General features: G+C 41.9%; 1 protein-coding gene across 4 annotated transcripts in view; it reads left to right on the plus strand.

The window, feature by feature from the left end:
* Positions 1-12475, plus strand: part of FMN1 (formin 1) — a 361575-nt gene that overhangs the window by 196861 nt on the left and 152239 nt on the right. The gene's annotated exons all lie outside the window — the stretch shown is intronic.

Genomic DNA, 12475 nt, shown 5'->3' on the forward strand with positions numbered 1-12475 from the left:
CATTTTATGTCTTCATTCAGTAATGCATTCCAGATGAATATAGCAATATAGCTCAAGCTTAATTTTTCTTTAGAATCATTGGACTGACGCTGGCATCTGAAGGTCACTTAGGAGCCCATGCTGTGTCAGTTACATTTCACCCTGAGTCCACATCTGGTTGTGAATGGAATGCACTTGGCCTTGGGTTGTTATCCTGATGAAAGGACTCCCTGTGCCAACTCTGACCTAAAACGTTTGCTTTAATGTAAGAGGAGTGACAGTCATGAGGTCTGATTAGGGCAGGCCGGCCGGCGGCTGGGTGAGGTCGCACAGCATGTCAACCATGGTGAAGTGACCACAGTTGGGAGACTGTTCCTCAGCCTTCTGATCTATATTCATCTTCATCCATGTGCAGGGGTAGATGCACTAGCTTGTTCTTTAGTGCAGACTCACGAGGAGCTGATGTATAAACCAGAAAGCTAGTGAATTCACCCAAGACGAGAGAATTTTCCTTTCTCATGATAAAAATGTGTATCATGTTATTCATTGTTACCTCCACATCACTTGTCTCCTCCAGGCACTACATATTTGCTTATGCCACTTTCCCTTTGGCTAAGATTACAGCTTGGTCACCTTGATAATGGTTTTGGGTGTTTCAGCCCCCAGTTACCTCCTGCAGATGGATAATCTGGTTTTTATTTGTTCAGCTCTTACAGAGCACCCTTATTTTCCTCATTCGTAAGGTGGGCACTTCTCTTTTGTTCACTGGACATTGCCTGCGATGTGCATTTAATAAGTGGAATTTGGGGGCTTAGTACCTCAAGGTCTTGCCAATAGCAAGTTGCAGAGCCAGCATTTGTCCCTTGATGTCATGCAGTGTTTGTTCAGAATTTCTCTGATAATTAAGCATTGTTTACCACTGACTGGGCTATTGTGTCAAATATAAAAGTCACTCATATTCCATTTCATTATAGGCCGTTACAAGGTATTGCATCTAGTTCTCTGTGCTCTACAGTGGGACCTTGCTGTTTCTCTATCTTATATATAGTAACCTAATTTGGGGGGCAGAAATGTCTCTCAGGCTGTGGAACACTGGCTTCCAAGGCCTTTCATGCCCTGTCCGTGGCCCGTGTCTCCTGCTTCACTTGGCCATGGCCGCTGCCCCTCTTGCTGCACTCGAACCACAGTGGCCCTCTGATTTCCTTAAACGGGCCAAGTTCTTTCCTCCTCCTGTGGCTTTGAAGTCACTGTGCATTCCCTCTGTTTGAGATGCTTTTCCAGCCCACACTTAATAGCTAGCTCCTTTTCTTTGCTCTATTTCGGCTCAACACCTCAGAGCGGCCTTCCCAGATCCTCCTCCCCAGTGTAAGTCACGCTGAGTTATTTCTCTTATTTTCGACACAGCACTCGATATTTTATTTGTTTGTCTACTTCTGTTCTCACTTACATCCACCACCAGAATATAAGCCCCGAGGATGGAGATTGCTCACTGATGTGTCCCTGGCGCCTCGTTACTGTGCCTGGCATCTGGGTGATGATCATCAAGTGTCTGTTGAATGAATCAACAAAAGTAGTACTAAAGGGGGCTAGACCTGTTAGAAAGGGATTATGATTGTTGACATAATGAGTAATGAAGGCCAGAACGAAGCTGTGTCTGTGGAAATGCAGAACAGACCACCTGTAAGGGATAGCTAGAGAGACCATTGCTCCAGTTAGCCATGTCAGAGTCGAGCAGTGATGGAGAAGTTTTATATGTACTTTGGGTTTCTGGCTTCAACAAGAATGTGTATAATGGTGACAAAAACAGTAAGTGGTAATACAGGAGGAAAAGCATGGGTAGAAGCAGAGAGGTCAATTCTCTTTTGGATGATTTGAGTCTGGGATGACCAGAGACCTTTAAGCTAAAGTGTTCAATGAGCATCTGAAAATTCTAGCCTGATGCTAAGTACATAGAGCTAGGTTAGAGATATAACATACCCAAAAGGTAGCCACCCTTATCTGTTTCTCTCTACCCGAGATGGTGTGGAACATCTCGCAGGAGAAAGCAAATCCTAGTACTGACTGGTGTTTGAAGCACTTTGTGACCAAAGGCAAGAGCTTGGTTGTGGAGGAAGAGTGGTTTCAGGAGACTGACCATAATACCCACAGCACTTGTATTTGGTCCAGGAGAGATTCTGAATAAGTGATTTACTTCTTGCCGGTTTTCTATCTGCTAAACTGGATGACTTACATTTAAAAGCATTTGGCATCCTTGGACACAGTGACTGCCTCCATGATTGCAAATTAGTGTTTTCATTCCATGTTAGTGATTTCCTCTTATTCTTTTCCCAAGGGAGATGGAAAATTGCTGTTGACTATTCTTGATATAAACCTCCGTATGCATTGCAACAGACTAGGTGCCAGAAACCTCCTGGCATCCATTTGGAATTTCCCGTAGGCTCAGAATTTGTATTTATAATATTTAATCTAACATCAAAATAAAACATTTTTCAGTTTAGTTCCTACTAGTCCAGAATCTCAGTTTTGGAGTTCAGCTGCATCAGAGATGACCTTTCCGTTTAGGAGTCTAAAATCAAAATGTGAGAGGATGTCAGTTAGTTATATACCCGGAGTCTAATACACACATCTGAGAATGCCTATTGGATTTTGCTCCTTTTTGCCTAATAATTTCTAGAAATCTCTGTCAGGGAACAATGAATTTCACCAGGCATCTGAAATTCACCTTGAATTGTCTAGGACTTTCTCGAGAAACATTTCTAACTCTAGCCTGGAAGACCTATACTCCAAGGCCAAAATTTGTATTGTGCACCCCAACCAGGAAAAAGTTTTAGAGCATGCCTCTCAATAAACACATGTACATCGTGTAAATGTGTGACAGAACTAACAGTCACATTATAAAACGTAGGTGAAAATATGTGTTAAAGCGAGATTGATATTTCTAAATGTCTGGCTGATTTTGATGGCTTTGGGTGCTCAGTAGTTACTATCTTGAGGCTCAATATATAAATAGAGTGAGGATCATTATTAAAAATAGTGGACTTCAACCCCTGTTTCAAACAGTCTCTCGGTAAGTTCTGTTACCGTTTATACAGGACGACATCCTGGCCAATGTGACTCAGCTGGCCTTGCATTTAACTCATACCGTGGCCGGTGGAGAACTTGTACTCACAATCAGAGCGTCTACTCTGCCACTTCTCTTATTGTGGATGGAGTATCTTCAATCTGGGGTTTCTCTGTAGGAATCCTTTGAAGCCAACTTATTTACTTTGTCAGGTTTAGTTTAGTTAAAACCAGATTTCAGAATCAGAAAACTTTATTTAATTGCCCCCCTCCCACCAAATTGCACTGTGGTGAAAGTCAGAGAACGAGTGAGGATGCCAAGTGTGAAGGAATTACTCCCCAGAGGTGACAGGTGACCATGACCTGCTGACATACTGAATGAAGTCTCCAGGGTCAATCAGTTTACGAAACACTGGCAGCACTCAGTTTTTAAAGAAATCTTTGGATGAATATAAACAGTCACTCCGATACTCCTGTATTTTCCTTTTCCTCCATCCTCTTCCTCCCACCGAGTCTAAAACACCTGAGCAGCAGGGTTCCCACCCACCTCTCTCTCTGAACCACGGTGCATTCCTTCACTCTCAGAGCTGAGTCCAGAAAGCAGAGGGTGGCATTTCTTTGTACTTTACCTTCAGGCAACTGGCCGAGACCATCCAATCTGCCTGGAATGTAATTTTGGCTTAAAAGAACCAGAACTAATGGAAGAACAGAAGCAGCTTAACCCAAACTGTTTCTCATTCCACCGCCCTACAGAGAATAGAGGGGATGAAGGAGGGGTGTTCTGTAAATTCTACGCCTGTGCCCTTCTTTGAGGTTCGAACCATGGACAATTTTAATTGCACTTATAAAATGGCACCCATGGGCCCCTTCTGGCATCGTACGTGCCCCGACCTAGGCAGGAATTGGGATTTTTTTGCTTTATAAGTTTGAGTGATTTTAAGCTTTTAGAATAGATTGGATAAGTGTCCCTTTTGGGATTGTCGTTTCTTTCACCTGCTAGCCAGCTCCTGTGTACTGTGTGTGTCATTTACACTTGCCTCCCGTTTCCATCAAAGCTCACATCAAGGTCTGTACCTGCTAATGTGACCTGCTGGCAACCATTTGGCAATGTAGATAAGATCATCAAATATATTCCCTTGACAGTTCCTCTTTGGAGACAACTTTTGTTTGTGTTTCTTCATTCTTTGTGCCTTTGCTTCCCTTTTTAGTCAGTCTGGCTCGGAGTATAAAATGGCAATTATTAGTATCTTTTCCAAAAAATCGAACTTTATATTACTATAGATTTTCTTTTCTTTTTACATTTCTATTTTCTTTTCTTTTTACCTTTTCTATTTCTAAGATAACGCCTTTTCAAGTTCCAGGTTTCTTTTTTCTTTTTCTTTTCTATTTTTTTAAAGATTCTCTTTTGCTATAATTGGAACCGCGGTACTGATTATTGTCAGTAACTGTGAATAGTTCACAAAGATCGAAGTTTGATCACTTTATGACCTATATTAAGATAGCATATTAGAACTGAGTTAAGTATTAGCAATAATTAAGTAATGGTGAGGTTATGGATGTAACATTTTTGTAGCATGGGCTGTATATGGTTCCCGCTGGGAGACTGCTGATTGGAAAGCGTAGGGTGCCGTTCAGAGGTGAAGGTTTCTGTATGGACCGTTGTGGGTAGTTGGTTCCCTCTTTTTTTTTTTTTTTTTTTTTTTTTTAAGGTGGTGAGAGTTTTAGGTGGAGCGATTATTTATAGCCTAACGCTTAGAAAGGATTAAAAAGTACAATCATAGTCCAATAAATCTGGTTGTGGAACTGAGCTTCAGAAATCATGCTGTGTGACTTTGTGCCTTAGTTTCATTACCTGTGAAACTCGGGACAGCAGTAGCACCCACCTCAGATAATTAAATAGAAAACACTTAGGACAGTGTCTGGCCCACAGGAACCTCGTAGTAAATGCTAATTGCACATTTATTAAGTACTTATCTCCAGTCAGGTCTGCCTAGTTTCCCCACTCTCTGGTGGAAGGCACAGAGATTCCTTTAAGCTGCTTAATAACTGCTGCCCTCAGCATTTCATCTGGATACATGCACGGTGGGAGGCTGGGCTCATATCTGTGTCTGCACAGATGTGTCTGATGCCCATTGGAGGAGGAGCATGGTGGTCAGTGGGAAGGAGTGAGGCATGTGGAGGAAGGGCTGTAGGAGAGCTATGACCGTTGTGCAGACTTGGTTACAGAGCTCTCTGGGGGGCAGGCTCTGTGCAGCTCCTGTCCTGGCCTCTGCGTGGTTCTCCACCCGCCGCTCTCCTCTCTGCCCAGCCCCTTTCTTTTCATCTCATGCCCGTTTGATCACAAGCTTGGTCTTCATTCTTGGTGCTGGTTTGTTCTCGCTGTTGGACGGTGAGACTGTAGGGGAATATTCCTGCTCTGCCTTTACTCAGCTCACCGTCTACCATCTTCTCCTTTCATGACCCCAAGTTCTTGCCTTTTTCTTGAGAGAGCTCAGAGGAATTGGTTTGTGGGAGTTTTGTGGGTAGACTATCTGAGAGTTTAAAAAAACCCTACTATATATATAGAAATAGATTTTAAAAAATTTCTTCTGTATAGCACAAGGAACTATATTCAATATCTTGTAATAACTTTTAATGAAAAAGAATATGAAAGTAAATATATGTATGTATGATCGTGACTGGGACATTGTGCTGTACACCAGACATCGACACATTCTAACTGACTATACTTCAATAATAAAAACCAAACCAAACCAAAACAAAACAAAAACCCCAAGGCTTTCCATGTGACTTTCCCCATTCCATTCTCTTTACTTTACCAATTGAGTATTAAGCCCTAAAAATATCAGTAATTTGGGCAAAGCTGCTAAGTTTTATGTCTACTTGGAAGCTAACACTGTTAGCAAAATCATTTCTATTACTAAGGAAATAATTTATTCATCTTTGCTTTCGTGGGCTGAGAATAAATCTAGTCCATTTGCAAATGATTTTTTTTATTAAAGTATAGTTGATTGACAACGTTGTGTTAGTTTCTGGTGTAAACTACTATATGCAGATGATTTTTCAACACCCACTTGTGCAAAGTATCAGGTCACTACTAAAGGAAATACAAAGAAGCATACAATGGGCTACAGAGAGGCAATTTTTAAAACCAACATCAATCAAAGCCTGGTAAACCAGCCCAGCCCTATCTGTCGGTGACATCTTCCACACCTTGCTTGGCCAGATTGACTCTGGCTGATCTAACAGTCTGCCTTTCCTGCCTCAGTCTGCCTCGTGTTTCTTGCCCAGAGGTCCACAAGAACAGCTCCCTTAAGAGAGTGCTTGTTTTTTTACTAATTAGAAGCCCTTCAGAACAGCAAAGGCAGTCATTCTTTGTTTATTCAGACATGGTGCACTTGGGGATAGAAAAGCGTTCAGGGTTAAAAACGGCCGGAGGGCTGAGAGAATTCTTGTTCGCTCTTTCGCCTCACCCTGGTCTTATGCAAAGCCGTCTCCACACTGGAGAGGGAATTTACCTAGTGGGTAAGACCCTGACCCCGTGCCTGGGCCTGAAGCAGTCACATAGTTTTTATGTGCGCCTGTTAGTTTGAATTTGTGATACTGATCTGCTTTTTGTCCCTGCTGACGGTTATTATATCTTAATGGGCGAAACACTACGCTAATGATCCTTGTGTATATAATTCTTGGAGTACAGAGCAGGCACCAGAGGACCACATAAAAACGTTTGCCTCAATTTCCCTGCAAAAAAGGAGCCCAGAAACCAGACTTGACCAAGTAACAGATTTTTAAAGGTAAAGGAACCCAATAAAATTACCAGCTTTTCACAGCATGTGTCTACTTCCTTTCGACATATTGTGAGGTGTAGGTGAAATAGCCTAACTGAACTGACAGTGTGAGTGGGGATAACTAAGGAGAGAGGGAGATAAAAGTAAAAGCCACCAGCGATGATTGATACTGCAGTAGCAGGGAGCTGCTGGGGTCTCCCCTTTGTGGATTTGGCACTTCACCTCTCTGACACCGTCTGCAGGAGTGTTGGTATAATGAGCCCTATTCAGATGGGGGCAAAAGCCGGAATTACTGGGAATTACTGTACTGGGGCTTTGAGGCGGGGTGGAGAATTGTGTAGGCTGGGGCTTTCTTCTTCCACTTACACAATAAAAAGGGTGTTTGTGTGTGAGAGACAGTGTGTGTGTTTTTAAAGTGCAAAGTAGAGGGAGCTACCTGACCCTAGGTGACTCCAGAAAATATTTTAGTCAGTGATTGATTTCCTTGTGCATTGTCATCTTCAGTTAACTAAATGGGTCCATGGGATGCTTCTAAGTTTGAAGGTAGTTGCCTTTGAGAATCTTTTCTCTAATGCACTGTCCCGTGTTTGGGAAACAGAATGATCAGGTATTGATTCTGGCCCTATTATATAGGAACTTAAGCTGCTCGTGGTGAACAGGAGGCAGGACTATGTACGTGCAGGACGGTTCTCCTGTGAGTCATAGGACGTGGTTCTTTATGATTTGGGCTATTGGCCAATAACCTAACCTTCCCTGGCCACCCTCTAGGGTAGGAATAATAGGAATAATTTAATTTCCTTAAGCTCCTGGGCTCAACAGACGATCTCTTCATCACGCTGCTTCCACCTCTGAATTTTATTTTACCTTTTTACTTCTAAGATCCTTCCATGGAAGAGGGGAAACCTCAGTGGAGTACTTGGTGTTGCTCCTGAATTCATCTCTCAATCGACTTCTTCTCCCCCTTTTCACCCCTGGGTCCTGGGGGGGGGGAGGTCATCGTGCCCGTCCAGTTCATGAGCTCCTCTGCCTATTTCCATGGTGGCCAAGCTCTTCCCCAAAACCTAGACACAAAGCCTTAGCGTGGTGTGGCGCCCAGCTTTCCCAGTCCCAGGGCCCCCTCAGTGATAAGCACTCTGCAGCCCTTCTCCCCTGTCCTGTCCTCTCCATCCACAGTGCTCGGGGTTTTGCTGCCTCTTCCCCACTGGACTAGGATCTAAACCAGTCTTTCCCAATTTTCATCTATCTTGTGTAATAGAACTCCATCTCGTTTCCTCCCTTACTTGGAACTGCTCAGCGCCTCCCTGCTGTGTTCCAGGTGCACCACAGGCCCTCTACCAAGGTGTTCCGAATTCCATCAGACCTTGCTTGAAACTGGTTGTAGTGAAAGCTCTCTTCAAGCCAGAATCGGGCTCCCTGCTGTCACCTGTGTGCTCCCTGAGCCTGTCAGCATCTGCTCCTTCTGCAGGGAATGTCTCAGGTCTTTCCCATTGATGCTCACTGGCACTTGTCAGTTTACAGACTGTTACTGCTTCGAATGGATTCAGCTTAATGAATGGTGATTAATAAGCGGGAGCTTCAGGTGCCTGACCAAAGCAATATAGCAGTTGAATTTTTACTCAGACCTTTTTTCCTAAGGTGATACTGCTCTTTAAATCATTTTTGAAGTTTCAGAATGAGGGGAAAGATATTTTCCTTATTCTTTCCTTTAAAACAAGAAAATTCGCTTGTTGAACATAGTAATTTTTCAATATGGAGTATTTAAGCAAGCAGGGTATCTGTAGTGGGTGTGTGGATGGGGGCATGATTACGCAGCTCTACTGACTAAACCTTGATTTTTTTTTTTATCAGGGACCAAAGGGGGTGATGAGCAAACAAACTTAATTCAGATACCCACCTCCATAATGTAATATTTTCATCTGTCAAAACCCTATCCCTTTTAAAAGTTTCTGTGTTTTCTCTCTCAAAACCCCTTTTTTTAAAAAAATTGAATTATAGTCAGTTACAATGTGTCAATTTCTGGTGAACAACACATACATATATATATATATATATATATTTGCTTTCATATTCTTTTTCATTAAAGGTTACTATAAGATATTCACTATAGTTCCCTGTGCTATACAGAAGAAATTTGTTTTTATCTATTTTTATATATAGTAATTAATATTTGCAAATCTTGAACTCCCGAATTTATCCCTTCCCACCCCATTCCCCCAATAACCATAAAATTATTTGCTATGTCTGCGAGTCTGTTTCTGTTGTGTAGGTGAGTTCATTAGTGTCTTCTCTCTTTATCAAGGAACTTTCCCCAGCACCCAGCAGAAGGACTCGCTCTTTGGGATTCCTGAAACACCTACCCCATCCATAAACATTTGTTTTTTCCCTGTTATACCCCAGGTCCTCTGCTGGGTGCTGGGGTTATCATGATGTGTAGAAGGGAGCCCTGACTCCAGGACTTACACAGTCCAGTGAGGGAGGGAAATTGTTAAGTGACTTACTAACTTGGGTTCTGAAAGTAGGCTTTTTTCACCCTGTGTGGAATACCAGTGCAGTGCTGTGGAAGAGGAAAGGAGTGGGTACTTCATGATCCAAGGGTCAAGGAGTGTCCTTTCAGAGGAAGGGGACCTTTCACCTAGGCCTTGGAATACGAGTTGTGGGAAGGGAGGTAACCATGGGATGTTCAGGGATGGAGAGTGGTGTAGCTGGCTGGAGCACAGAGTGCACAGGAAAAGTGGAAGTGATGAAAAATGAGATTGGAAATGTAGTTTGGGGCTGGGAATGGAATGGGCTGAAAAGTCAGGCTTCCCCGGATATTTGAAGGAAAGACATCTGAGGTATTTTAAGCATCAAAATTAAATTTTGAGAGTTGTGTTTTTAAAAAATGGGTAGTATAGTGAAGGGTGGGTGGGTGGGAAAGATGGACATGAGAAATAAAAATTAGGTTAGCTTTCTAAATGACCCCAAAGGTATCTTATATTTCCCTGAAGCCATTTGCTCCATCATTTTTTTGTAATCAGAATCACTTGTGCATATACCTTTTCTATTAATGATGTTTCCTGAAGTTGGGCCTCGAGCAGGGTTTTGAAGGACCAAAAGGGTTTAATAGCAATTGCTCCTATCTGAAACACTCAAGTATTCTAGGAAGTTTCATTCATAACACAAACGACTCAGGAGTTGCAGTCTTCTTTCTCTAATCTTTCCAGATGTTAAAGGAGATAAGGCATTAATAAAGCCCTGAAACACATTCACAATGTATCTGTTTAAACTCATAATAGTCATGGTTCATAGGTACCACTTTGAGTTCATACCATGCTCTGTGGGCTGGGCCAGGCATATATCTTACCTCACTTAGTATTTTCAGTAAGTGAAGTTAGACACGTTTTACAGATATGCTGAGGCTCAGACAGCTGAACCTGCCAGGACCACTCTCTCCGTGAGCATTGTCTTGGTCTTTTTCTATACTTTGAGCTTGTTCCTTCACCGGGTTAAAAAACCTCCCTCTTCAGTTACCTCTCCCTGGATGCTCTTCTCCCAGACACTCACAAAACTGACCTGCTGTTCTTGGCTTGAATGTTACCTTCTCCAAGAAGCCTTCGTCCACCAGCCTCTCCCACGTTACTCATTTCCCTACTTTACTTTCTTCGTAGTGTATCATTATCTGTGACTATTGTTACTTGTTTGTTTTCTATCCCCTAAGCTAGTGTATAAATTTCACGAAATCAAGCGCTTTGAATGTCTTAGACACTTTCAATTTATAGAATCACAGCATTTTAGAATAGTTTCTAGAACTTGGTGCACATTCAACAAATAGTTATTCAAGCGGTGGGTGAGTGCATGAATGAATAAATGTCGCCAGAGAGCGACTGTTCTCTGGTCCCGTCCCCCCTAGGTGGTCTCTCTGGCACCTAGCACACTGGAGGGGAACTGGCTGACTGTATAACCCATCAAACTGTGTATCTGGGACCCTGACTGATTAACTTCTGAAAACCAAATATATACTCCCTAGGAAGAGAAGCCCACAGCTCTTTTGTCATTAGTTAAGATTACTTGATTATAGCTAAGCATGCAGTTCATATATACTACCTAGTGTAGAAGTGAACATTTCTGATAAATTATTTTTAGGATTTTACCATTTCTTATTGTGTTCCTATTGGCAGATTTTTGTAGGAGACTCTTAGAATTTACTTAAACTAGACATTGTTCCTGGCTATCCTTTTTTTTTTTTTTTAAAGCATCAGACATTTAAAAATGCCTGGTTTATCTAGTAAGTTGTGAATTCATATTATCTCCATGTACAGCACAACAGTCCTGGGAGGGTAAATTCTTTCCTTCTTTCCTCAAATGACGTTTTTCTTTTGTGGTTTCAGTCTGGCCTTTTCAGAAGTGTAATTTTCCTTTGTCTTGGAAGCTGAGACGATTGACTTTGTCACTAGTATATTAACCTCTTCTTTTCTCACTACCCCACGTAGCTAGGAATAGCTTGCTGATTAACTCTGAAGTTAGAGAAGGTGGTCCTGTAAAGGAATTTTAAGTACATTTCTCGGTATTCTGTGAAGTTACATGATCTCAGTTCAGTTAATTAACTTTGTTAAAATTGTAAAAAGGGGTTCATATGATTCTAAACTACAGAAGAAGCAAAACAGTTTGAAAGCAGCCTGTCCTTTTCCTTGGTCCCTACCTTCTCCGAAAACCGTGGTGTAATGCCAAGGAATGGAATAATGGCTGATGAGCAAAATTTTAAGGCATTCGAAATATCACTGGTTGGTTTAATAAAATTAATTAGCCTGCCATGGAGAAAATTTACTAGCGTGCTGGTTAATTTCACAATGTAAAGTTGGAGAAGGGAGGTGGGGTTGAAGGAACAAACCTTATTAGTTTTGAATAATTATTTAAAGATGTGGAGCTGCCTATTTTAAACACTTTGATTGCCAAATCCATTAAGGCTTTAAAATCTCCATGTTTGTATGCCATTATATATGGGAAGGAATCTCTCTAGATGAAATCATAGGTATATTAGTTAACAGCTAAATGACTTATTTAAGGTACAGAACAAGAAGTAGAAGCCAAATAAAACCATGGGAATGAGAACTTGCCTTAAGACTGGCTCATGGGAGGTTTCCATAATCTTAATTTGCCATTGATGCAATTATTGCTTTTTCTTGTCTTTTTAATCCAAACAAGATGTTTGCAGCGGCCATGGAAAGGTGCCTGAAATCACATGCCTGAATTCATTTAATTTGCCAGCATTGTCTTTTTTCTCTCTCTCTTCCTGTAATGGGCAAGAGTCAGTTCTGGTGCATTAGGTACTAAATCTCTTCAATTACCAGCCGAGAAGAAAGATTTAAAATTGTGCTTCAGACCTACAAACCGATTTAGTTTTAAAGCACAAACACTTCTCCTGTGGAGCCTAAATTAAACTGCAGAAAGGATGCAGAGCTTGAGGAATTAAACTAGGCAGGGCCAAGGCTTAGGCCAGCAATCGGAATCATTTGGGTTTCTTTCACAGGGGCTCCTGGTGCAAAAGGAAAGGGAACGGGGGGAGGGTGTAGCTCATTGGCGGAGTGCGTGCCTAGCATCCACAAGGTCCTGGGTTCCATCCCCAGTACCTCCATTAAAATAGAAATTAAAAATCCTTTTTCAAAAGGGAA

This window comes from Camelus bactrianus, chromosome 6 (assembly GCF_048773025.1).
Source record: "Camelus bactrianus isolate YW-2024 breed Bactrian camel chromosome 6, ASM4877302v1, whole genome shotgun sequence".
NCBI classification, from domain to species: Eukaryota; Metazoa; Chordata; class Mammalia; order Artiodactyla; family Camelidae; genus Camelus; species Camelus bactrianus.